The sequence below is a fragment of the Schistocerca serialis genome, chromosome 4 (genome assembly GCF_023864345.2).
Source record: "Schistocerca serialis cubense isolate TAMUIC-IGC-003099 chromosome 4, iqSchSeri2.2, whole genome shotgun sequence".
In the NCBI taxonomy this organism is placed as follows: Eukaryota; Metazoa; Arthropoda; class Insecta; order Orthoptera; family Acrididae; genus Schistocerca; species Schistocerca serialis.
In genome coordinates, this window is record NC_064641.1 from 36,346,416 (window position 1) to 36,370,616 (window position 24,201).

Genomic DNA, 24,201 nt, shown 5'->3' on the forward strand with positions numbered 1-24,201 from the left:
TCGGTGGCGGAGCGGCCTTTACGGAACCCACCCTGAGACGGAGCCAGAAGGCCCCGAGACTCCAGTACCCAATGCAAGCGCCGGCTCACCATCCGTTCGAGAAGCTTGCACATAACGTTGGTGAGGCTAATGGGACGGTAGCTGTCCACCTCCAGAGGGGTCTTTCCAGGTTTCAAAACGGGGATGACAATGCCTTCCCGCCATTGCGACGGAAACTCCCCCTCGACCCAAAGACGGTTGTAAAGATCGAGAAGGCGCCGCTGGCAGTCCACTGAAAGATGTTTCAGCATTTGACAGTGGATGCCATCTGGCCCAGGAGCGGTATCAGGGCAAGCAGCGAGGGCACTGCGAAATTCCCACTCACTGAATGGAGCATTGTAAGATTCTGGGTGGTTGGTGCGAAACGAAAGGCTCCGACGTTCCATCCGCTCTTTAATGGAGCGGAAGGCCTGGGGGTAATTCGCAGAAGCGGAACTCAAAGCAAAATGCTCTGCTAAGCGATTTGCAATGACGTCGGAGGCAGTACAAACTGCTCCATTCAGTGAGAGCGCAGGGACGCTGGCAGGTGGCCGATAGCCGTAGACGCGTCGAATCTTGGCCCAGACCTGCGAGGGAGTGACATGGAGGCCAATTGTGGACACATACCGCTCCCAGCACTCCTTCTTGCCTTGGCGGATAAGGAGGCGGGCCCGCGCACGCAGCCGTTTGAAGGCGATAAGGTGGTCGAGGGAGGGGTGTCGCTTGTGACGCTGGAGCGCCCGCCGGCGATCTTTAATCGCTTCAGCGATCTCAGGCGACCACCAAGGCACAGCCTTCCGCCGAGGGGACCCACAGGAATGGGGAATGGCAGATTCGGCGGCAGTAACGATGCCGGTGGTGACCGATTGAACCACCGCATCAATGTCATCGGTAGAGAGAGGCTCAAAAGCGGCAGTGGAGGAGAACAAGTCCCAGTCAGCCTTATTCATAGCCCATCTGCTAGGGCGCCCAGAAGAGTGGCGCTGTGGTAGTGACAAAAAGATCGGAAAATGGTCACTACCACACAGGTCGTCATGCACACTCCATTGGACAGACGGTAAGAGGCTATGGCTACAGATGGAAAGGTCAATGGCGGAGTAGGTGCCATGCGCCACACTGAAGTGTGTGAAGGCACCATCATTTAACAGCGAGAGATCGAGCTGCGACAATAAATGCTCAACGATGGCGCCTCGACCTGTTGCCACTGACCCACCCCACAGAGGGTTATGAGCGTTGAAGTCGCCCAATAGCAAGAAAGGTGGCGGCAATTGGGCGACCAGTGCAGCCAGGACATGCTGCGAGACATCACCATCCGGTGGAATGTAAAGACTGCAGACGGTAACAGCCTGTGGCGTCCACACGCGTACAGCGACAGCCTCTAGAGGCGTCTGGAGAGGGACAGACTCGCTGTGCAGAGTGTGAAGGACATATATGCAGACGCCACCAGACACCCTTTCGTAAGCTGCTCGGTTCTTATAATAACCCCGATAGCCACGGAGGGCGGGGGTTCGCATTGCTGGAAACCAAGTTTCCTGGAGAGCAATGCAGAAGAAAGGGTGAAGGCTGATAAGGTGGCGGAGCTCAGCTAGATGGTGGAAGAAACCGCTGCAGTTCCACTGGAGGATGGTGTTGTCCATGGCTGGGAAAGGCGTGACGGGACTGGGAAGGCAGATTACGCCACTGGGGCACCTGCTGCCTCCGATGGAGCATCCGTGCAAATGCCATCCATTGCGTCCGCGGGACCGGCAAGAGCGAGGTCCTCAGCGGACGCCAGAATCTCCACCTCGTCCTCAGAGGCAGAGCTTGTAGGTAGCGGCGGGATCGGTGCCACCGCATTACCGTTGGTCTTGGGGACTTTCTTCCGTTTCTGCTTATCACGCTGTGCCTTCGGCTCTTCAGGCTGCATGGGCTTCACTGGGTCAGTCTCTGGGACAGACGACGACCGCGAGGCCCGACGACCAGGGACTGGCGGTTGTTTCAACCACTTGCGGGCGTCCGCCTTGCCACTGGTCGGAACGTGCGAAGGGAGGTCCCCAAGGGATCCCTTCCTGGCGAGAGCAGCCGAAAAAGTCTTACGCTTCTCCGGCTGGGAAGGGGGAGCTGATGTCCCCGAAGGTTGGGAGGGTGTTGCTCCTGAAGAAGAGGGAGCAGGAGCAACAGGGTGTGAAGTGCCCCCCACAAGCAAGGGGGCCGGTGGATGCTGACCGATCTTAGGGCCGATTCGTGATGACGGGAGAACCGTCGTGGCAGCAGCGGCGTAGGTCGACGGCATTGCCACAGGATGGAGCCTCTCATATTTCCGTCTAGCCTCGGGGTAGGTCAGCCGGTCCAAGGTCTTATATTCCATTATCTTCCGTTCTTTCTGCAATATCCTACAGTCCGGCGAGCAGGGGGAATGGTGTTCTCCGCAGTTAACACAGATAGGAGGCGGGGCACATGGAGTATCGGGATGCGAAGGACGTCCGCAATCCCGACACGTCATGCTGGAAGTACAGCGAGATGACATGTGCCCGAACTTCCAGCATTTAAAACACCGCATCGGAGGAGGGATATATGGTTTCACATCACAACGATAAACCATCACCTTAACCTTTTCGGGTAAAACATCACCCTCAAAGGCCAAGATGAAGGCACCGGTGGCGACCTGATTATCCCTCGGACCCCGATGGACGCGCCGGACGAAGTGAACACCTCGTCGTTCGAGGTTGGCGCGTAATTCATCGTCGGACTGCAGAAGAAGATCCCGGTGGAATATAATACCCTGGACCATGTTCAGACTCTTATGCGGCGTGATGCTAACGGAAACATCCCCCAACTTGTCACAATTGAGCAACCTCCGTGACTGGGCAGAGGATGCCGTTTTTATCAACACCGATCCAGACCGCATCTTGGACAAGCCCTCCACCTCCCCGAACTTGTCCTCTAAATGCTCTACAAAGAACTGCGGCTTCACGGATAGAAAAGATTCCCCATCAGCTCTGGTACAGACAAGATATCTGGGCGAATACGTCTCAGTGTCACGCAATGCCTGTCGTTCCTCCCATGGTGTGGCGAGGGAGGGGAACGATTTGGGGTCATAAACGTTACCTTTAAAATGGGCTCTCGAACGCTTAGAGACTGCTGACGGCTGGCCGCCAGCGACAGATGATGTACCACGCTTCATTGCGGGTCATCCGCCCTGATGCCACCTACTCCGACCAAGGGCCCTCCCCACGGGCGCCACCCAGCCACAGCAAAGACCACCTGGCAGGATGGCCATTGCCGGGAGTCCTGATGCCCCAGGGAGATGGGCATCTACTCCTTGGCATACGTGGGGAGTGAACGGCGCAGGCATCAGTAGAGCGATCCCTGTGTTGTCAGGGGGCTACAACCAAGAGGGTACATGGCGACCCCACCACAACGGACTGGCTACCGTGCTGGATCTTAGGTGCAAAAATGGCCAAGGTCGTCGTCACAGTTAAAAGAAACACTGCAGAGTGCAGCGTGGTAATCGCCCAAGAGATCGAAAACGAGCGGGACACCATTGCAACGACGAGGAAGACGGCTATAGGTCGAAATGCACGAAGGATACAGTGCACCATGTAAGGTGCCCTTCCCCAATTGGCTCGCTCTTCGGAATAATTTAGATAGATGGAGGTCAAACCCGAGAGGGGACCATCACATAAGGCCGAAACGTTTGAGACTCCTTTTAGTCGCCTCTTACGACAGGCAGGAATACCGCGGGCCGATTCTAACCCCCGAACCCGCAGGGGGTAGCAAAGTAAATGCCCCGGGTGAGGATCGAACTCACGACCTTAAGATTATGAGACTTACGCGCTACCTATTGCGCTACCGAGGCACGTTGCAAGTAACGTTACAGGAAACTTGGTAAGTCTCTCATATTAGAGATAGACAGTTTGCGCTTTCTCAAGAATCTGTTGTGTTGCTACACGTGCTTTCCCTACTTGCTAGATTAAACTGCTGCCGCAGCTATTTCAACGGAACGCAGCACTGCCCGAGGTTACAGTACATCGCCCTTGCGGCACCTGAACACAGCGGCCTGTTGGGCCAGGCCGTCGTCAGAGTTCAGAAATAGCACGCGACCGTTCAAGTACGGTCTGTTGCGTGCTGCGTGTATGGTTCTTCTCACAGCGAATCCTGCTATACATTCCTGAGGCTGACGCAGCTCAGGCGAGGAATCGGCGCGGCAGCATTATAGCGAGAACAGCAGAACGATGCATCGGCCGGGAATCGAACCCGGGCCGTCCGCATGCTAAGCGAGCATTCACCAATTTTTTTTTTTGTTCTCATTTCTTTCGTTGCATTTGTTGGGGGCGGACGTCCGATGGCGCCCGTTCAAGTTCATCGTTGACTCGGTCTTTCATCACAGAGGGCAGATAACTCTCAGACCGAACACGCTGAGCTATCGTGCCAGCAAGCCTTAAGATTATGAGACTTACGCGCTGCCTACTGCACTACTGAGGCACATGCCATTGAACCACCGATGCTCGACAAGCTGCCCGTGCTTCCCGAGCACTTTTCTGCAGGGGAAAGTGGGATTGCCACCCAGCGACGTCGGATACAACCGAAAAAAGTGCTACACACGCGGAGTGCTCCACTACACTGCCTTAAAACGAATGCTCATCTCTATCGTTGAGTAACCTTGCGGCCGCGGCGACTAGTCTTGCCCAAAGACGCAGCGTGCGTGGAGGCGCTACCCGAATGCGTGTGGATGCACCCTCCTACCTCGTAAAGCGCCTGCAGCTACTATCACCGTGGGCCGCTGCTGGCGGGCAGGAAGCCGACAAAGCGGGGCGTTGCGAGCAGCGCCTGTGCGGTGGTGGTGTAATGGTGAGCATAGTTGCCTTCCAAGCAGTTGATCCGGGTTCGATTCCCGGCCACCGCAAGTGGCGCTGGTTTTTTCGTATGAGTATGTGAGCCGCGTGCTGTTAAATGACGGTTTTTTTCGTCGTAGCTCCACGCTGACCATCCTGTAGTATGTCCCGACTTGTCCCGACTTTGCTCGGCTGACGCGAAAGCTGACGCTTGGAATTCGCCCTTATCAAAAGGACAGGCACTATAAACGGCTGAGAGAGGCGAGGTGTGGAGAGGTACCAAACGACAGGCAATCTGCGAAATTTTCTGCTCGTTGTTCTTAAAGAAAAAACCGACGCAGTCGGTAGGACTCGAACCTACGCTCCCAGAGGGAATCTGATTTCTAGTCAGACGCCTTAACCACTCGGCCACGACTGCTCGTAACTGAAGTTTCCCTGGAATCGTGAAAAATCCAACCGGTCTGCGCAGAATGTTGACAGCAAACGAACTCCGTGCACTGATTACGGCAGGGTTACCATCGCTACGAGACGAGCCATTACGGAAACGTTAAAATCTTCGCCCGGACAGGGACTTGAACCCTGGACCCTTAGGTTAAAAGCCTAATGCTCTACCGACTGAGCTATCCGGGCTCACGCTCGTTGTGGATGGAGCGGCTGCAAGCAATGTAAATAACTGGAACGCGTGTGTAGGCGTACTACGGTAATTTCTGGCTTCTGGCGCAACTGGCGACTTCACCGACTTCCCACTGACGCTGGTAGCAGCCCAACAGCGGACCAGAGCCTCTTCTCCCTTTATTCCGGTGCCGACAGTAATTGCATCATGTGCCTGTTTTCCCCGATTACGTTCGGTCGAAGCTTCGGAAGGTGGGCGACAAACGACAGTTCGAAGGCCAAAACGTGGAGCGTTGTGTGCGCAAAAACTTCCGTTCCGGTACCGGGAATCGAACCCGGGCCTCCTGGGTGAAAGCCAGGTATCCTAGCCACTAGACCACACCGGATTTGCTCGGTAAGCGTGAGGTTTTCTCCGTCTCCTCTCGTATTTCGTGCTGAATCTGGACTCAGTGCAGTTCTCCGTTTGCGAGCATATTTGCGCCTACAGACTGGCATGGCGCACAGCTCGAAATTGACTATTCATTATGTTACTCCTAACAAGGGAAGAGAAAGATCAAAGTTGTACGTTGTCATAATTGGAAATAAACATATTGACGCTGGGGCGTAGACTCCTTGTGGATAACGAACGACAATTAAGTTCGTTCCCTAGCAACAGCAACGCCGTTAATTCAGCCATGATGTACAGCAAAGTAAATGCCCCGGGTGAGGATCGAACTCACGACCTTAAGATTATGAGACTTACGCGCTACCTATTGCGCTACCGAGGCACGTTGCAAGTAACGTTACAGGAAACTTGGTAAGTCTCTCATATTAGAGATAGACAGTTTGCGCTTTCTCAAGAATCTGTTGTGTTGCTACACGTGCTTTCCCTACTTGCTAGATTAAACTGCTGCCGCAGCTTTTTCAACGGAACGCAGCACTGCCCGAGGTTACAGTACATCGCCCTTGCGGCACCAGAACACAGCGGCCTGTTGGGCCAGGCCGTCGTCAGAGTTCAGAAATAGCACGCGACCGTTCAAGTACGGTCTGTTGCGTGCTGCGTGTATGGTTCTTCTCACAGCGAATCCTGCTATACATTCCTGAGGCTGACGCAGCTCAGGCGAGGAATCGGCGCGGCAGCATTATAGCGAGAACAGCAGAACGATGCATCGGCCGGGAATCGAACCCGGGCCGTCCGCATGCTAAGCGAGCATTCACCAATTTTTTTTTTTGTTCTCATTTCTTTCGTTGCATTTGTTGGGGGCGGACGTCCGATGGCGCCCGTTCAAGTTCATCGTTGACTCGGTCTTTCATCACAGAGGGCAGATAACTCTCAGACCGAACACGCTGAGCTATCGTGCCAGCAAGCCTTAAGATTATGAGACTTACGCGCTGCCTACTGCACTACTGAGGCACATGCCATTGAACCACCGATGCTCGACAAGCTGCCCGTGCTTCCCGAGCACTTTTCTGCAGGGGAAAGTGGGATTGCCACCCAGCGACGTCGGATACAACCGAAAAAAGTGCTACACACGCGGAGTGCTCCACTACACTGCCTTAAAACGAATGCTCATCTCTATCGTTGAGTAACCTTGCGGCCGCGGCGACTAGTCTTGCCCAAAGACGCAGCGTGCGTGGAGGCGCTACCCGAATGCGTGTGGATGCACCCTCCTACCTCGTAAAGCGCCTGCAGCTACTATCACCGTGGGCCGCTGCTGGCGGGCAGGAAGCCAACAAAGCGGGGCGTTGCGAGCAGCGCCTGTGCGGTGGTGGTGTAATGGTGAGCATAGTTGCCTTCCAAGCAGTTGATCCGGGTTCGATTCCCGGCCACCGCAAGTGGCGCTGGTTTTTTCGTATGAGTATGTGAGCCGCGTGCTGTTAAATGACGGTTTTTTTCGTCGTAGCTCCACGCTGACCATCCTGTAGTATGTCCCGACTTGTCCCGACTTTGCTCGGCTGACGCGAAAGCTGACGCTTGGAATTCGCCCTTATCAAAAGGACAGGCACTATAAACGGCTGAGAGAGGCGAGGTGTGGAGAGGTACCAAACGACAGGCAATCTGCGAAATTTTCTGCTCGTTGTTCTTAAAGAAAAAACCGACGCAGTCGGTAGGACTCGAACCTACGCTCCCAGAGGGAATCTGATTTCTAGTCAGACGCCTTAACCACTCGGCCACGACTGCTCGTAACTGAAGTTTCCCTGGAATCGTGAAAAATCCAACCGGTCTGCGCAGAATGTTGACAGCAAACGAACTCCGTGCACTGATTACGGCAGGGTTACCATCGCTACGAGACGAGCCATTACGGAAACGTTAAAATCTTCGCCCGGACAGGGACTTGAACCCTGGACCCTTAGGTTAAAAGCCTAATGCTCTACCGACTGAGCTATCCGGGCTCACGCTCGTTGTGGATGGAGCGGCTGCAAGCAATGTAAATAACTGGAACGCGTGTGTAGGCGTACTACGGTAATTTCTGGCTTCTGGCGCAACTGGCGACTTCACCGACTTCCCACTGACGCTGGTAGCAGCCCAACAGCGGACCAGAGCCTCTTCTCCCTTTATTCCGGTGCCGACAGTAATTGCATCATGTGCCTGTTTTCCCCGATTACGTTCGGTCGAAGCTTCGGAAGGTGGGCGACAAACGACAGTTCGAAGGCCAAAACGTGGAGCGTTGTGTGCGCAAAAACTTCCGTTCCGGTACCGGGAATCGAACCCGGGCCTCCTGGGTGAAAGCCAGGTATCCTAGCCACTAGACCACACCGGATTTGCTCGGTAAGCGTGAGGTTTTCTCCGTCTCCTCTCGTATTTCGTGCTGAATCTGGACTCAGTGCAGTTCTCCGTTTGCGAGCATATTTGCGCCTACAGACTGGCATGGCGCACAGCTCGAAATTGACTATTCATTATGTTACTCCTAACAAGGGAAGAGAAAGATCAAAGTTGTACGTTGTCATAATTGGAAATAAACATATTGACGCTGGGGCGTAGACTCCTTGTGGATAACGAACGACAATTAAGTTCGTTCCCTAGCAACAGCAACGCCGTTAATTCAGCCATGATGTACAGCAAAGTAAATGCCCCGGGTGAGGATCGAACTCACGACCTTAAGATTATGAGACTTACGCGCTACCTATTGCGCTACCGAGGCACGTTGCAAGTAACGTTACAGGAAACTTGGTAAGTCTCTCATATTAGAGATAGACAGTTTGCGCTTTCTCAAGAATCTGTTGTGTTGCTACACGTGCTTTCCCTACTTGCTAGATTAAACTGCTGCCGCAGCTTTTTCAACGGAACGCAGCACTGCCCGAGGTTACAGTACATCGCCCTTGCGGCACCAGAACACAGCGGCCTGTTGGGCCAGGCCGTCGTCAGAGTTCAGAAATAGCACGCGACCGTTCAAGTACGGTCTGTTGCGTGCTGCGTGTATGGTTCTTCTCACAGCGAATCCTGCTATACATTCCTGAGGCTGACGCAGCTCAGGCGAGGAATCGGCGCGGCAGCATTATAGCGAGAACAGCAGAACGATGCATCGGCCGGGAATCGAACCCGGGCCGTCCGCATGCTAAGCGAGCATTCACCAATTTTTTTTTTTGTTCTCATTTCTTTCGTTGCATTTGTTGGGGGCGGACGTCCGATGGCGCCCGTTCAAGTTCATCGTTGACTCGGTCTTTCATCACAGAGGGCAGATAACTCTCAGACCGAACACGCTGAGCTATCGTGCCAGCAAGCCTTAAGATTATGAGACTTACGCGCTGCCTACTGCACTACTGAGGCACATGCCATTGAACCACCGATGCTCGACAAGCTGCCCGTGCTTCCCGAGCACTTTTCTGCAGGGGAAAGTGGGATTGCCACCCAGCGACGTCGGATACAACCGAAAAAAGTGCTACACACGCGGAGTGCTCCACTACACTGCCTTAAAACGAATGCTCATCTCTATCGTTGAGTAACCTTGCGGCCGCGGCGACTAGTCTTGCCCAAAGACGCAGCGTGCGTGGAGGCGCTACCCGAATGCGTGTGGATGCACCCTCCTACCTCGTAAAGCGCCTGCAGCTACTATCACCGTGGGCCGCTGCTGGCGGGCAGGAAGCCGACAAAGCGGGGCGTTGCGAGCAGCGCCTGTGCGGTGGTGGTGTAATGGTGAGCATAGTTGCCTTCCAAGCAGTTGATCCGGGTTCGATTCCCGGCCACCGCAAGTGGCGCTGGTTTTTTCGTATGAGTATGTGAGCCGCGTGCTGTTAAATGACGGTTTTTTTCGTCGTAGCTCCACGCTGACCATCCTGTAGTATGTCCCGACTTGTCCCGACTTTGCTCGGCTGACGCGAAAGCTGACGCTTGGAATTCGCCCTTATCAAAAGGACAGGCACTATAAACGGCTGAGAGAGGCGAGGTGTGGAGAGGTACCAAACGACAGGCAATCTGCGAAATTTTCTGCTCGTTGTTCTTAAAGAAAAAACCGACGCAGTCGGTAGGACTCGAACCTACGCTCCCAGAGGGAATCTGATTTCTAGTCAGACGCCTTAACCACTTTTTTTTTTTTTTTTTTTTTTTTCTTCTGCGCTATATTAGTGGATTTTTTTTTTTTTTTTTTTTTTTTTTTTTTTTTTTTTTTTTTTTTTTTTTTTTTTTTTTGCGGTGGTAGATCTCAGGATCACTACGTCTCAAGCTCGTCTTCACTTAATAATAGCATAAATGTGTCCGTGTCGTTCTGCATTCGTCGATGATTCAGTTTCCTGAAGGCATGATGCAAAGTTGTCATCTCTTAGCGTTGAGAGTAAGTTCGCCGAGATTACCGCCGTGCTGTTTTCTTGTAGTTATTAACGAAAGTAACTGGGTACTAGTGTGTCTTCCTTGAGTTAGTGGAGACAAAAACAACAAGATCAGAGGTTTCTCTTGCAGCATCGTAAATAATAATAGAAATAAAGTTCTATATAGAGGAAAGATGGGTATCTAGAAAGAAATACTGCCCCGTCTGTTACACTTCGTCAAATTAAACTATACTTGTCTTCTGAGTAACGTAAAAAAACCAGAAATAATACTGGCTCCACAAATTTGGCATCTTGTTGCATGCTGCTTCTCGTTGACCTTAGGTGCACACATTGTACAACCTATGAAGCAATGGAGTCCTGAAAACTGACAATTAGATACCCTGATAACAGAAGAAATAAATAAAAAAAAGCAATGATCGTACCCATTGGTTCGCACACTTAAAGCTTCCCATCATTCAAAGCAACGGTGAGAAAATTCTGAAACTTTTCGTTATACTTCCGTAATCGTTTGATCGCGTAATATTCGGCGATAAGATACAAATGAAAATCAGAAATTGTAGGTGTTTTAGTCGTCAGCATATAATATAGGTACTGTCCAATTAACCAGGTATAGCTATTATTCTTAGATTTCGGAAATAATTTCCAGTCCGGGTGGAATATATCTTGCAGTTGTATTGCGGATGGCGTCGTTCTATTAATAAGAGCCAGTTTCATTCTCGTCCAATTCCAGATTTGCGTCTGATCTCTGCAGTATAATATGTGTTGCAATGTTTCCACATGGCCACATGTGTCGCAAGTCGGTGTAGGCCGTAATTGGATCTTACACAATTTCTCCCCCGTGGGCATCACCTCGTTCACAACATCATACCACACGGAACGAACTCGGGAATGAAGAAAAGGAGCGCTGATATTCATCCAAATTTGTCGCCAGTTCTTGCCAGGATACTTCATTTCTATAGAGTTATTCTGTTGCCGATTCGTAAAGACACTGTAGACAGCAGCAGCAGTGAGTGGTTGCAGGTGTTGATGCACATAGCTGGACTCCACGTAATAACGGCGAATATGAACGAGCTCGTGATGGATATGTCCAACATTTATCGGTGGCGTCATATCCGGTGGTCGTAACTGCTGGAATAGACGCGCTGTAAGACCTGTCTGACTATATCGTAAGATCCTTGTTGTTCGAGCTAGAAAAATCGCTAAGCACTGTAATTCAACATTTTTAAGGGCTAAACCACCTTTATACTGAGGTAAAGCGGTAGCCTTGAAGGCGACTTTAAAAATATTACCTCGCCAAATGTACCAGCCTGCAAGGGCTAAGATTCTGTTTGCAATATCAGGAGGAATAGGGAGAACAGCGGCAACATGGTAAATCTTGCTGAGAACATAATAATTGACGAAATGTGCTCTCTGAATCCTGTCTAAACACCGCATATTGTGCTCTCGAATCAAAGCGCGAAGGACGTTGAGCTTCTGTTCCCAATTCACTCTTACCATTTCCCGTGGATTCGGAGTGAGAATCAAACCAAGGTGCTTGAGCTGGTTGGTTGCCTCTAACCAAACGGTGTCCGCGAAGCGAGCCTGCGGACCTAGATGCAAGACTTTGGATTTCCGTTCGTTAAGGCGTGCACCGCAGGCGCTGGCATACCGGTGGACAAGCCGTCGCACGGTATCGAACTCTTCGTCGTTGTTGATAAGGACGCTGATATCGTCCGCATAGGCATGACAGACGGTCTTTGTATTCAGCGTTTGAAGACCCGGTAAGGTGACGGAAAACGTTTTCAGTAGTGGCTCTATAGCAATGGCGAAAAGAGTCGTGGAAAGCGGGCACCCTTGTCGCAAACCTTGTTGAATGGGCACAGGGGCTGTTAACTGGCCGTTGAATTTCACGCGGGAAGACGTATTGCAGATACAGTTCCTGATGATCTGTACGAAACGATGGTTGAAACCCAGTTTGTCCAGCGTTCGGAATAGAAATCCATGGTTAGTCCGATCAAATGCCTTATCGAAGTCAAAAAAGACTATTGCCAACGTGGTCTTGCAAATCCAAGTCAAATATGCAATATCTCGGTATTCGCACAGGGCGTCTATCATCGATCGACCAGTAACCACGTTCATGTGGTATGAACCAAGCACTTTACTAAGGACTGGCTTGAGCCTGGCATTCAGAATCCGAGTAAAGATTTTGAAATCTGCATTGAGTAGGGTGATTGGTCGTAAGTTATTGAGTGAAGTCCCTGGTGACGGTTTGGAGACTAAGACTATCAGGCCCTCAGTGAACTGCGATGGAAAAGCAGTATTCGTTAACAATTCATTATACATGATAGTCAGTTCGTCGCCGAAAACATCCCAATACCGGAGATAAAATTCAACCGGCAAACCGTCTGATCCTGCAGCTTTTCCTTTCGCCGCAGACGTAATGATTGACTTCACTTCGAAGTTAGTTATGTTGGCCAGGAGCTGTGCGTGGTCGTCCGGATCCACCGATGCCGTAATGTTAGACAAAAATTCCTCTCCCGCCTCTACATCTGTGTCAGGCACTGAGTAAAGTTGCCGAAAATGATTCCGGAGAAAAGCCTTAAGCTCGCCTTGCTCATCATAAACACGACCATCGTCATCTGTCAGTTGAGTAATGATTTTTTGTCTGCCTCTTTTAGCTTCCCGTATTACGTGGTACAAGGACGCTGACTCGTTAAAGGTGTCATCGAAAGCGCGTGCCCTGACTTGGGCTCCTGCCAGAGACTCACGAACCAATGCGGTGATTTCGGCTTTGGTACGTTTAATGCGAAGGAGATTGCCAGGCAGTGCAGAGGAATCGTTGTACAACTGGCGGAGAGCGGTAAAATAAAATTCCAACGTCTGTTTCTTCCAGTACGCCTTGGTCCTGGCAAACTGACAAATACATTTCTTTATGTGCGGTTTGACGAGCTCTGTCCACCAATGAACACGCTCCCTATACCTTTGTCGTCGCTGGAGGCACCATTGCCACGTTGCAATGAGATCCTTCTTCAGGTCGACGTCGTCCAACAGTGCGACGTTCAGGTGCCATACGCCTCGACCCAAAAAGGTTTTCTGCGAGACGTGCCTAAGCGTTATGTGATACGCACAGTGGTCGCTAAAATTAACAGGCCATATTTCACAATCCCTGGCAGTGCTTAAAATGTCTTTAGATACATAAAATCTATCCAGACGACTAGCGGAGGCAGTGGTAACATAAGTATATCCGGTCACCTGCGGGCGAAGTAAGCACCAGGTATCAAGTAAGTCCAGCCCATCAATTAAATCTCGCAACTCCAAACAAAAATTAAAATTCGGACACTGGTCGTCTCTGCGTATAACACAATTAAAATCGCCGCCCAATAAAATCTTCGAACAACCACAGGATAATAATGGCACAATTTCATCGCGATAAAAAACACTCCTATCCCTTCGGCCTACAGATCCAGTCGGGGCATAGACGTTGACCAAAAGCAAATCGTCGAATTGTACAGCAATCCCTCGACCCGTTTCTAAAATCGCTCGAGGTTTACAAGTGATGCCCGCTTTGTACAAAATTGCAGTCCCTGCCTCATCGCCAATATTTATGAGGGCCTCATAGCCTGTGACATTCCCGACCTTGGGTGTGACGACTTCTTGTAGGAATACGATATCTACATCGGCGGCATACAGATAGTCAGTCAAACATTTTAATTTTACATCAGATGTTATTCGATTTATATTAGCAGTTGCAATTTTGTAATCCCGCATAAGAAGGGTGATGCCATATTAATGCGTATCGTCAGCCCAGGAAGGCTGCCTGCTCGACCCCGGCGAGTGAGCGGTATCCGTAAATGTATCGGGTCCAGAACTGTCGACATGCATCCCCATATCGGGTTCCTCTGAATGCTGCACTACCTGTACTCCATCGTCTGTGACGAGTTTCTCACATTCATCCGTCCGGAACTGCTCGATAGTACGCTGCAGTTTCTGTTCAAGAGTACGAGTTTCCTCGTCACTCTGCTTACGGACCGATTTCTTTGGTCGTCCTTTCCTCTGAGGACGGGTGTCTTCGACTTGTTGGTTGTTGTCAGATTTCGCAGCGGTAGGGGTAGCTCCCGTGGGAGACTGTTCCTTGCCGGAAACGACGCTGACTGGAGACGTCACTTCAAGGGGATGGGAAACTCGCGGCTGGTCATCAGAGTTCTCAGGTGGAAGACTCTCCACAGATGGGAGCAAATGTTGATCGGGCAATAGAGGCGGAAGTTCCACACGGACCACGCCAGCATCGGAAGGGCGCGAATTTCCGGCCCCGTCGTTTGCATAGTTTTCCACGTCAGAAGCACCGGGCAGTCGGCTCGCCGTAGCTGTGTTTACATCGGCGGCGGTCACGTCAGGCACAACCTCAGCCGCGTGCAACCGTGGCGCGCTAACGACAGACGGACCGACAAGGCTCTCGGCATACGTCGGCCTATTACCATCCTGCCCAACTACAAGGCCATCACGTTGTCGGAAAACACGACGCACTGGTTTAGCACGGGGACACGCGGCCTTCATATGGTCCGGAGAGCCACAAAGGACACATGTACGAGGTTGCCCCTCGTACATTACGAGTGCCCGGAAGCCTTGTACCACGACGTTTGACGGGATATGCTTGCAGAGATCAATTCGCGCTACCCGGACACCATTATCCACATTGAAGTGTTTAAGTCCGCTCCACTGCTCTTGGTGAATTTCCAATACGTTCCCATACTGGGACAGACATTGCCGAATACGTTCAAGATCAATTTCAAATGGGAGGTTGAATACACGGACGGTGCGCAGGCCTAACCCAGCATGGGTAACGACAACTTTACAAATTTCACCATCAGAATTAACGAACTCGGCGGTACCCTTAGTTAAGTCCATTATACGTAAACAGGGCTCGTCACTAACAAGTTTCACGTAGACGGCATTCGCCAGAAAATCGTATGAAAATCCTAAAACTTCCTCGTCTTTAAGACCCAATCTGTCGAAGAAAAAATCGACTAATTCGTAGACATGTGGTCGGCCAAACCCGAACGGAAATTGGAAACGCAACGTGTAACGGCGTAACTGATCATCCATAGCAAAGGCCATGATGTACTCACAAGACTAAAAGAGCTGCAGGCGCCGCCTAACACGCGCGGAGCGAGCACTCCGGCACGTCTGCACACGGCCGCTGCTGCGGCGGAACTGCCACTCGGCCACGACTGCTCGTAACTGAAGTTTCCCTGGAATCGTGAAAAATCCAACCGGTCTGCGCAGAATGTTGACAGCAAACGAACTCCGTGCACTGATTACGGCAGGGTTACCATCGCTACGAGACGAGCCATTACGGAAACGTTAAAATCTTCGCCCGGACAGGGACTTGAACCCTGGACCCTTAGGTTAAAAGCCTAATGCTCTACCGACTGAGCTATCCGGGCTCACGCTCGTTGTGGATGGAGCGGCTGCAAGCAATGTAAATAACTGGAACGCGTGTGTAGGCGTACTACGGTAATTTCTGGCTTCTGGCGCAACTGGCGACTTCACCGACTTCCCACTGACGCTGGTAGCAGCCCAACAGCGGACCAGAGCCTCTTCTCCCTTTATTCCGGTGCCGACAGTAATTGCATCATGTGCCTGTTTTCCCCGATTACGTTCGGTCGAAGCTTCGGAAGGTGGGCGACAAACGACAGTTCGAAGGCCAAAACGTGGAGCGTTGTGTGCGCAAAAACTTCCGTTCCGGTACCGGGAATCGAACCCGGGCCTCCTGGGTGAAAGCCAGGTATCCTAGCCACTAGACCACACCGGATTTGCTCGGTAAGCGTGAGGTTTTCTCCGTCTCCTCTCGTATTTCGTGCTGAATCTGGACTCAGTGCAGTTCTCCGTTTGCGAGCATATTTGCGCCTACAGACTGGCGTGGCGCACAGCTCGAAATTGACTATTCATTATGTTACTCCTAACAAGGGAAGAGAAAGATCAAAGTTGTACGTTGTCATAATTGGAAATAAACATATTGACGCTGGGGCGTAGACTCCTTGTGGATAACGAACGACAATTAAGTTCGTTCCCTAGCAACAGCAACGCCGTTAATTCAGCCATGATGTACAGCAAAGTAAATGCCCCGGGTGAGGATCGAACTCACGACCTTAAGATTATGAGACTTACGCGCTACCTATTGCGCTACCGAGGCACGTTGCAAGTAACGTTACAGGAAACTTGGTAAGTCTCTCATATTAGAGATAGACAGTTTGCGCTTTCTCAAGAATCTGTTGTGTTGCTACACGTGCTTTCCCTACTTGCTAGATTAAACTGCTGCCGCAGCTATTTCAACGGAACGCAGCACTGCCCGAGGTTACAGTACATCGCCCTTGCGGCACCTGAACACAGCGGCCTGTTGGGCCAGGCCGTCGTCAGAGTTCAGAAATAGCACGCGACCGTTCAAGTACGGTCTGTTGCGTGCTGCGTGTATGGTTCTTCTCACAGCGAATCCTGCTATACATTCCTGAGGCTGACGCAGCTCAGGCGAGGAATCGGCGCGGCAGCATTATAGCGAGAACAGCAGAACGATGCATCGGCCGGGAATCGAACCCGGGCCGTCCGCATGCTAAGCGAGCATTCACCAATTTTTTTTTTTGTTCTCATTTCTTTCGTTGCATTTGTTGGGGGCGGACGTCCGATGGCGCCCGTTCAAGTTCATCGTTGACTCGGTCTTTCATCACAGAGGGCAGATAACTCTCAGACCGAACACGCTGAGCTATCGTGCCAGCAAGCCTTAAGATTATGAGACTTACGCGCTGCCTACTGCACTACTGAGGCACATGCCATTGAACCACCGATGCTCGACAAGCTGCCCGTGCTTCCCGAGCACTTTTCTGCAGGGGAAAGTGGGATTGCCACCCAGCGACGTCGGATACAACCGAAAAAAGTGCTACACACGCGGAGTGCTCCACTACACTGCCTTAAAACGAATGCTCATCTCTATCGTTGAGTAACCTTGCGGCCGCGGCGACTAGTCTTGCCCAAAGACGCAGCGTGCGTGGAGGCGCTACCCGAATGCGTGTGGATGCACCCTCCTACCTCGTAAAGCGCCTGCAGCTACTATCACCGTGGGCCGCTGCTGGCGGGCAGGAAGCCGACAAAGCGGGGCGTTGCGAGCAGCGCCTGTGCGGTGGTGGTGTAATGGTGAGCATAGTTGCCTTCCAAGCAGTTGATCCGGGTTCGATTCCCGGCCACCGCAAGTGGCGCTGGTTTTTTCGTATGAGTATGTGAGCCGCGTGCTGTTAAATGACGGTTTTTTTCGTCGTAGCTCCACGCTGACCATCCTGTAGTATGTCCCGACTTGTCCCGACTTTGCTCGGCTGACGCGAAAGCTGACGCTTGGAATTCGCCCTTATCAAAAGGACAGGCACTATAAACGGCTGAGAGAGGCGAGGTGTGGAGAGGTACCAAACGACAGGCAATCTGCGAAATTTTCTGCTCGTTGTTCTTAAAGAAAAAACCGACGCAGTCGGTAGGACTCGAACCTACGCTCCCAGAGGGAATCTGATTTCTAGTCAGACGCCTTAACCACTCGGCCACGACTGCTCGTAACTGAAGTTTCCCTGGAATCGTGAAAAATCCAACCGGTCTGCGCAGAATGTTGACAGGAAACGAACTCCGTGCACTGATTACGGCAGGGTTACCATCGCTACGAGACGAGCCATTACGGAAACGTTAAAATCTTCGCCCGGACAGGGACTTGAACCCTGGACCCTTAGGTTAAAAGCCTAATGCTCTACCGACTGAGCTATCCGGGCTCACGCTCGTTGTGGATGGAGCGGCTGCAAGCAATGTAAATAACTGGAACGCGTGTGTAGGCGTACTACGGTAATTTCTGGCTTCTGGCGCAACTGGCGACTTCACCGACTTCCCACTGACGCTGGTAGCAGCCCAACAGCGGACCAGAGCCTCTTCTCCCTTTATTCCGGTGCCGACAGTAATTGCATCATGTGCCTGTTTTCCCCGATTACGTTCGGTCGAAGCTTCGGAAGGTGGGCGACAAACGACAGTTCGAAGGCCAAAACGTGGAGCGTTGTGTGCGCAAAAACTTCCGTTCCGGTACCGGGAATCGAACCCGGGCCTCCTGGGTGAAAGCCAGGTATCCTAGCCACTAGACCACACCGGATTTGCTCGGTAAGCGTGAGGTTTTCTCCGTCTCCTCTCGTATTTCGTGCTGAATCTGGACTCAGTGCAGTTCTCCGTTTGCGAGCATATTTGCGCCTACAGACTGGCATGGCGCACAGCTCGAAATTGACTATTCATTATGTTACTCCTAACAAGGGAAGAGAAAGATCAAAGTTGTACGTTGTCATAATTGGAAATAAACATATTGACGCTGGGGCGTAGACTCCTTGTGGATAACGAACGACAATTAAGTTCGTTCCCTAGCAACAGCAACGCCGTTAATTCAGCCATGATGTACAGCAAAGTAAATGCCCCGGGTGAGGATCGAACTCACGACCTTAAGATTATGAGACTTACGCGCTACCTATTGCGCTACCGAGGCACGTTGCAAGTAACGTTACAGGAAACTTGGTAAGTCTCTCATATTAGAGATAGACAGTTTGCGCTTTCTCAAGAATCTGTTGTGTTGCTACACGTGCTTTCCCTACTTGCTAGATTAAACTGCTGCCGCAGCTTTTTCAACGGAACGCAGCACTGCCCGAGGTTACAGTACATCGCCCTTGCGGCACCAGAACACAGCGGCCTGTTGGGCCAGGCCGTCGTCAGAGTTCAGAAATAGCACGCGACCGTTCAAGTACGGTCTGTTGCGTGCTGCGTGTATGGTTCTTCTCACAGCGAATCCTGCTATACATTCCTGAGGCTGACGCAGCTCAGGCGAGGAATCGGCGCGGCAGCATTATAGCGAGAACAGCAGAACGATGCATCGGCCGGGAATCGAACCCGGGCCGTCCGCATGCTAAGCGAGCATTCACCAATTTTTTTTTTTGTTCTCATTTCTTTCGTTGCATTTGTTGGGGGCGGACGTCCGATGGCGCCCGTTCAAGTTCATCGTTGACTCGGTCTTTCATCACAGAGGGCAGATAACTCTCAGACCGAACACGCTGAGCTATCGTGCCAGCAAGCCTTAAGATTATGAGACTTACGCGCTGCCTACTGCACTACTGAGGCACATGCCATTGAACCACCGATGCTCGACAAGCTGCCCGTGCTTCCCGAGCACTTTTCTGCAGGGGAAAGTGGGATTGCCACCCAGCGACGTCGGATACAACCGAAAAAAGTGCTACACACGCGGAGTGCTCCACTACACTGCCTTAAAACGAATGCTCATCTCTATCGTTGAGTAACCTTGCGGCCGCGGCGACTAGTCTTGCCCAAAGACGCAGCGTGCGTGGAGGCGCTACCCGAATGCGTGTGGATGCACCCTCCTACCTCGTAAAGCGCCTGCAGCTACTATCACCGTGGGCCGCTGCTGGCGGGCAGGAAGCCAACAAAGCGGGGCGTTGCGAGCAGCGCCTGTGCGGTGGTGGTGTAATGGTGAGCATAGTTGCCTTCCAAGCAGTTGATCCGGGTTCGATTCCCGGCCACCGCAAGTGGCGCTGGTTTTTTCGTATGAGTATGTGAGCCGCGTGCTGTTAAATGACGGTTTTTTTCGTCGTAGCTCCACGCTGACCATCCTGTAGTATGTCCCGACTTGTCCCGACTTTGCTCGGCTGACGCGAAAGCTGACGCTTGGAATTCGCCCTTATCAAAAGGACAGGCACTATAAACGGCTGAGAGAGGCGAGGTGTGGAGAGGTACCAAACGACAGGCAATCTGCGAAATTTTCTGCTCGTTGTTCTTAAAGAAAAAACCGACGCAGTCGGTAGGACTCGAACCTACGCTCCCAGAGGGAATCTGATTTCTAGTCAGACGCCTTAACCACTCGGCCACGACTGCTCGTAACTGAAGTTTCCCTGGAATCGTGAAAAATCCAACCGGTCTGCGCAGAATGTTGACAGCAAACGAACTCCGTGCACTGATTACGGCAGGGTTACCATCGCTACGAGACGAGCCATTACGGAAACGTTAAAATCTTCGCCCGGACAGGGACTTGAACCCTGGACCCTTAGGTTAAAAGCCTAATGCTCTACCGACTGAGCTATCCGGGCTCACGCTCGTTGTGGATGGAGCGGCTGCAAGCAATGTAAATAACTGGAACGCGTGTGTAGGCGTACTACGGTAATTTCTGGCTTCTGGCGCAACTGGCGACTTCACCGACTTCCCACTGACGCTGGTAGCAGCCCAACAGCGGACCAGAGCCTCTTCTCCCTTTATTCCGGTGCCGACAGTAATTGCATCATGTGCCTGTTTTCCCCGATTACGTTCGGTCGAAGCTTCGGAAGGTGGGCGACAAACGACAGTTCGAAGGCCAAAACGTGGAGCGTTGTGTGCGCAAAAACTTCCGTTCCGGTACCGGGAATCGAACCCGGGCCTCCTGGGTGAAAGCCAGGTATCCTAGCCACTAGACCACACCGGATTTGCTCGGTAAGCGTGAGGTTTTCTCCGTCTCCTCTCGTATTTCGTGCTGAATCTGGACTCAGTGCAGTTCTCCGTTTGCGAGCATATTTGCGCCTACAGACTGGCATGGCGCACAGCTCGAAATTGACTATTCATTATGTTACTCCTAACAAGGGAAGAGAAAGATCAAAGTTGTACGTTGTCATAATTGGAAATAAACATATTGACGCTGGGGCGTAGACTCCTTGTGGATAACGAACGACAATTAAGTTCGTTCCCTAGCAACAGCAACGCCGTTAATTCAGCCATGATGTACAGCAAAGTAAATGCCCCGGGTGAGGATCGAACTCACGACCTTAAGATTATGAGACTTACGCGCTACCTATTGCGCTACCGAGGCACGTTGCAAGTAACGTTACAGGAAACTTGGTAAGTCTCTCATATTAGAGATAGACAGTTTGCGCTTTCTCAAGAATCTGTTGTGTTGCTACACGTGCTTTCCCTACTTGCTAGATTAAACTGCTGCCGCAGCTTTTTCAACGGAACGCAGCACTGCCCGAGGTTACAGTACATCGCCCTTGCGGCACCAGAACACAGCGGCCTGTTGGGCCAGGCCGTCGTCAGAGTTCAGAAATAGCACGCGACCGTTCAAGTACGGTCTGTTGCGTGCTGCGTGTATGGTTCTTCTCACAGCGAATCCTGCTATACATTCCTGAGGCTGACGCAGCTCAGGCGAGGAATCGGCGCGGCAGCATTATAGCGAGAACAGCAGAACGATGCATCGGCCGGGAATCGAACCCGGGCCGTCCGCATGCTAAGCGAGCATTCACCAATTTTTTTTTTTGTTCTCATTTCTTTCGTTGCATTTGTTGGGGGCGGACGTCCGATGGCGCCCGTTCAAGTTCATCGTTGACTCGGTCTTTCATCACAGAGGGCAGATAACTCTCAGACCGAACACGCTGAGCTATCGTGCCAGCAAGCCTTAAGATTATGAGACTTACGCGCTGCCTACTGCACTACTGAGGCACATGCCATTGAACCACCGATGCTCGACAAGCTGCCCGTGCTTCCCGAGCACTTTTCTGCAGGGGAAAGTGGGATTGCCACCCAGCGACGTCGGATACAACCGAAAAAAGTGCTACACACGCGGAGTGCTCCACTACACTGCCTTAAAACGAATGCTCATCTCTATCGTTGAGTAACCTTGCGGCCGCGGCGACTAGTCTTGCCCAAAGACGCAGCGTGCGTGGAGGCGCTACCCGAATGCGTGTGGATGCACCCTCCTACCTCGTAAAGCGCCTGCAGCTACTATCACCGTGGGCCGCTGCTGGCGGGCAGGAAGCCAACAAAGCGGGGCGTTGCGAGCAGCGCCTGTGCGGTGGTGGTGTAATGGTGAGCATAGTTGCCTTCCAAGCAGTTGATCCGGGTTCGATTCCCGGCCACCGCAAGTGGCGCTGGTTTTTTCGTATGAGTATGTGAGCCGCGTGCTGTTAAATGACGGTTTTTTTCGTCGTAGCTCCACGCTGACCATCCTGTAGTATGTCCCGACTTGTCCCGACTTTGCTCGGCTGACGCGAAAGCTGACGCTTGGAATTCGCCCTTATCAAAAGGACAGGCACTATAAACGGCTGAGAGAGGCGAGGTGTGGAGAGGTACCAAACGACAGGCAATCTGCGAAATTTTCTGCTCGTTGTTCTTAAAGAAAAAACCGACGCAGTCGGTAGGACTCGAACCTACGCTCCCAGAGGGAATCTGATTTCTAGTCAGACGCCTTAACCACTCGGCCACGACTGCTCGTAACTGAAGTTTCCCTGGAATCGTGAAAAATCCAACCGGTCTGCGCAGAATGTTGACAGCAAACGAACTCCGTGCACTGATTACGGCAGGGTTACCATCGCTACGAGACGAGCCATTACGGAAACGTTAAAATCTTCGCCCGGACAGGGACTTGAACCCTGGACCCTTAGGTTAAAAGCCTAATGCTCTACCGACTGAGCTATCCGGGCTCACGCTCGTTGTGGATGGAGCGGCTGCAAGCAATGTAAATAACTGGAACGCGTGTGTAGGCGTACTACGGTAATTTCTGGCTTCTGGCGCAACTGGCGACTTCACCGACTTCCCACTGACGCTGGTAGCAGCCCAACAGCGGACCAGAGCCTCTTCTCCCTTTATTCCGGTGCCGACAGTAATTGCATCATGTGCCTGTTTTCCCCGATTACGTTCGGTCGAAGCTTCGGAAGGTGGGCGACAAACGACAGTTCGAAGGCCAAAACGTGGAGCGTTGTGTGCGCAAAAACTTCCGTTCCGGTACCGGGAATCGAACCCGGGCCTCCTGGGTGAAAGCCAGGTATCCTAGCCACTAGACCACACCGGATTTGCTCGGTAAGCGTGAGGTTTTCTCCGTCTCCTCTCGTATTTCGTGCTGAATCTGGACTCAGTGCAGTTCTCCGTTTGCGAGCATATTTGCGCCTACAGACTGGCATGGCGCACAGCTCGAAATTGACTATTCATTATGTTACTCCTAACAAGGGAAGAGAAAGATCAAAGTTGTACGTTGTCATAATTGGAAATAAACATATTGACGCTGGGGCGTAGACTCCTTGTGGATAACGAACGACAATTAAGTTCGTTCCCTAGCAACAGCAACGCCGTTAATTCAGCCATGATGTACAGCAAAGTAAATGCCCCGGGTGAGGATCGAACTCACGACCTTAAGATTATGAGACTTACGCGCTACCTATTGCGCTACCGAGGCACGTTGCAAGTAACGTTACAGGAAACTTGGTAAGTCTCTCATATTAGAGATAGACAGTTTGCGCTTTCTCAAGAATCTGTTGTGTTGCTACACGTGCTTTCCCTACTTGCTAGATTAAACTGCTGCCGCAGCTTTTTCAACGGAACGCAGCACTGCCCGAGGTTACAGTACATCGCCCTTGCGGCACCAGAACACAGCGGCCTGTTGGGCCAGGCCGTCGTCAGAGTTCAGAAATAGCACGCGACCGTTCAAGTACGGTCTGTTGCGTGCTGCGTGTATGGTTCTTCTCACAGCGAATCCTGCTATACATTCCTGAGGCTGACGCAGCTCAGGCGAGGAATCGGCGCGGCAGCATTATAGCGAGAACAGCAGAACGATGCATCGGCCGGGAATCGAACCCGGGCCGTCCGCATGCTAAGCGAGCATTCACCAATTTTTTTTTTTGTTCTCATTTCTTTCGTTGCATTTGTTGGGGGCGGACGTCCGATGGCGCCCGTTCAAGTTCATCGTTGACTCGGTCTTTCATCACAGAGGGCAGATAACTCTCAGACCGAACACGCTGAGCTATCGTGCCAGCAAGCCTTAAGATTATGAGACTTACGCGCTGCCTACTGCACTACTGAGGCACATGCCATTGAACCACCGATGCTCGACAAGCTGCCCGTGCTTCCCGAGCACTTTTCTGCAGGGGAAAGTGGGATTGCCACCCAGCGACGTCGGATACAACCGAAAAAAGTGCTACACACGCGGAGTGCTCCACTACACTGCCTTAAAACG

The 24,201-nt window shown here is 51.9% G+C and overlaps 30 non-coding genes across 30 annotated transcripts; 6 read left to right on the plus strand and 24 right to left on the minus strand.

Moving 5' to 3' along the window:
* Positions 1-3,783: 3,783 nt before the first annotated feature.
* Trnam-cau (transfer RNA methionine (anticodon CAU)) lies at positions 3,784-3,856 on the minus strand. Its single transcript has one exon. It is a non-coding gene; the product is annotated as a tRNA-Met (tRNA).
* Positions 3,857-4,831: 975 nt separating this feature from the next.
* Positions 4,832-4,903, plus strand: Trnag-ucc (transfer RNA glycine (anticodon UCC)). Its single transcript has one exon. It is a non-coding gene; the product is annotated as a tRNA-Gly (tRNA).
* A 265-nt stretch (positions 4,904-5,168) lies between these two features.
* Positions 5,169-5,250, minus strand: Trnas-aga (transfer RNA serine (anticodon AGA)). Its single transcript has one exon. It is a non-coding gene; the product is annotated as a tRNA-Ser (tRNA).
* A 139-nt stretch (positions 5,251-5,389) lies between these two features.
* On the minus strand, positions 5,390-5,462 carry Trnak-uuu (transfer RNA lysine (anticodon UUU)). The gene has a single exon. It is a non-coding gene; the product is annotated as a tRNA-Lys (tRNA).
* Positions 5,463-5,758: 296 nt separating this feature from the next.
* Positions 5,759-5,830, minus strand: Trnae-uuc (transfer RNA glutamic acid (anticodon UUC)). Its single transcript has one exon. It is a non-coding gene; the product is annotated as a tRNA-Glu (tRNA).
* Positions 5,831-6,138: 308 nt separating this feature from the next.
* Trnam-cau (transfer RNA methionine (anticodon CAU)) lies at positions 6,139-6,211 on the minus strand. Its single transcript has one exon. It is a non-coding gene; the product is annotated as a tRNA-Met (tRNA).
* Positions 6,212-7,186: 975 nt separating this feature from the next.
* Trnag-ucc (transfer RNA glycine (anticodon UCC)) lies at positions 7,187-7,258 on the plus strand. Its single transcript has one exon. It is a non-coding gene; the product is annotated as a tRNA-Gly (tRNA).
* Positions 7,259-7,523: 265 nt separating this feature from the next.
* Positions 7,524-7,605, minus strand: Trnas-aga (transfer RNA serine (anticodon AGA)). The gene has a single exon. It is a non-coding gene; the product is annotated as a tRNA-Ser (tRNA).
* Positions 7,606-7,744: 139 nt separating this feature from the next.
* On the minus strand, positions 7,745-7,817 carry Trnak-uuu (transfer RNA lysine (anticodon UUU)). Its single transcript has one exon. It is a non-coding gene; the product is annotated as a tRNA-Lys (tRNA).
* Positions 7,818-8,113: 296 nt separating this feature from the next.
* On the minus strand, positions 8,114-8,185 carry Trnae-uuc (transfer RNA glutamic acid (anticodon UUC)). The gene has a single exon. It is a non-coding gene; the product is annotated as a tRNA-Glu (tRNA).
* Positions 8,186-8,493: 308 nt separating this feature from the next.
* Trnam-cau (transfer RNA methionine (anticodon CAU)) lies at positions 8,494-8,566 on the minus strand. The gene has a single exon. It is a non-coding gene; the product is annotated as a tRNA-Met (tRNA).
* A 975-nt stretch (positions 8,567-9,541) lies between these two features.
* Positions 9,542-9,613, plus strand: Trnag-ucc (transfer RNA glycine (anticodon UCC)). Its single transcript has one exon. It is a non-coding gene; the product is annotated as a tRNA-Gly (tRNA).
* A 5,924-nt stretch (positions 9,614-15,537) lies between these two features.
* Positions 15,538-15,610, minus strand: Trnak-uuu (transfer RNA lysine (anticodon UUU)). Its single transcript has one exon. It is a non-coding gene; the product is annotated as a tRNA-Lys (tRNA).
* A 296-nt stretch (positions 15,611-15,906) lies between these two features.
* On the minus strand, positions 15,907-15,978 carry Trnae-uuc (transfer RNA glutamic acid (anticodon UUC)). Its single transcript has one exon. It is a non-coding gene; the product is annotated as a tRNA-Glu (tRNA).
* Positions 15,979-16,286: 308 nt separating this feature from the next.
* Trnam-cau (transfer RNA methionine (anticodon CAU)) lies at positions 16,287-16,359 on the minus strand. The gene has a single exon. It is a non-coding gene; the product is annotated as a tRNA-Met (tRNA).
* A 975-nt stretch (positions 16,360-17,334) lies between these two features.
* Positions 17,335-17,406, plus strand: Trnag-ucc (transfer RNA glycine (anticodon UCC)). Its single transcript has one exon. It is a non-coding gene; the product is annotated as a tRNA-Gly (tRNA).
* Positions 17,407-17,671: 265 nt separating this feature from the next.
* Positions 17,672-17,753, minus strand: Trnas-aga (transfer RNA serine (anticodon AGA)). Its single transcript has one exon. It is a non-coding gene; the product is annotated as a tRNA-Ser (tRNA).
* A 139-nt stretch (positions 17,754-17,892) lies between these two features.
* Positions 17,893-17,965, minus strand: Trnak-uuu (transfer RNA lysine (anticodon UUU)). Its single transcript has one exon. It is a non-coding gene; the product is annotated as a tRNA-Lys (tRNA).
* Positions 17,966-18,261: 296 nt separating this feature from the next.
* On the minus strand, positions 18,262-18,333 carry Trnae-uuc (transfer RNA glutamic acid (anticodon UUC)). The gene has a single exon. It is a non-coding gene; the product is annotated as a tRNA-Glu (tRNA).
* Positions 18,334-18,641: 308 nt separating this feature from the next.
* Trnam-cau (transfer RNA methionine (anticodon CAU)) lies at positions 18,642-18,714 on the minus strand. The gene has a single exon. It is a non-coding gene; the product is annotated as a tRNA-Met (tRNA).
* A 975-nt stretch (positions 18,715-19,689) lies between these two features.
* Trnag-ucc (transfer RNA glycine (anticodon UCC)) lies at positions 19,690-19,761 on the plus strand. The gene has a single exon. It is a non-coding gene; the product is annotated as a tRNA-Gly (tRNA).
* A 265-nt stretch (positions 19,762-20,026) lies between these two features.
* Trnas-aga (transfer RNA serine (anticodon AGA)) lies at positions 20,027-20,108 on the minus strand. Its single transcript has one exon. It is a non-coding gene; the product is annotated as a tRNA-Ser (tRNA).
* A 139-nt stretch (positions 20,109-20,247) lies between these two features.
* On the minus strand, positions 20,248-20,320 carry Trnak-uuu (transfer RNA lysine (anticodon UUU)). Its single transcript has one exon. It is a non-coding gene; the product is annotated as a tRNA-Lys (tRNA).
* A 296-nt stretch (positions 20,321-20,616) lies between these two features.
* Trnae-uuc (transfer RNA glutamic acid (anticodon UUC)) lies at positions 20,617-20,688 on the minus strand. The gene has a single exon. It is a non-coding gene; the product is annotated as a tRNA-Glu (tRNA).
* Positions 20,689-20,996: 308 nt separating this feature from the next.
* Positions 20,997-21,069, minus strand: Trnam-cau (transfer RNA methionine (anticodon CAU)). The gene has a single exon. It is a non-coding gene; the product is annotated as a tRNA-Met (tRNA).
* Positions 21,070-22,044: 975 nt separating this feature from the next.
* On the plus strand, positions 22,045-22,116 carry Trnag-ucc (transfer RNA glycine (anticodon UCC)). The gene has a single exon. It is a non-coding gene; the product is annotated as a tRNA-Gly (tRNA).
* A 265-nt stretch (positions 22,117-22,381) lies between these two features.
* Positions 22,382-22,463, minus strand: Trnas-aga (transfer RNA serine (anticodon AGA)). Its single transcript has one exon. It is a non-coding gene; the product is annotated as a tRNA-Ser (tRNA).
* A 139-nt stretch (positions 22,464-22,602) lies between these two features.
* Positions 22,603-22,675, minus strand: Trnak-uuu (transfer RNA lysine (anticodon UUU)). Its single transcript has one exon. It is a non-coding gene; the product is annotated as a tRNA-Lys (tRNA).
* Positions 22,676-22,971: 296 nt separating this feature from the next.
* Trnae-uuc (transfer RNA glutamic acid (anticodon UUC)) lies at positions 22,972-23,043 on the minus strand. The gene has a single exon. It is a non-coding gene; the product is annotated as a tRNA-Glu (tRNA).
* A 308-nt stretch (positions 23,044-23,351) lies between these two features.
* On the minus strand, positions 23,352-23,424 carry Trnam-cau (transfer RNA methionine (anticodon CAU)). The gene has a single exon. It is a non-coding gene; the product is annotated as a tRNA-Met (tRNA).
* Between the last annotated feature and the right edge of the window lie 777 nt (positions 23,425-24,201).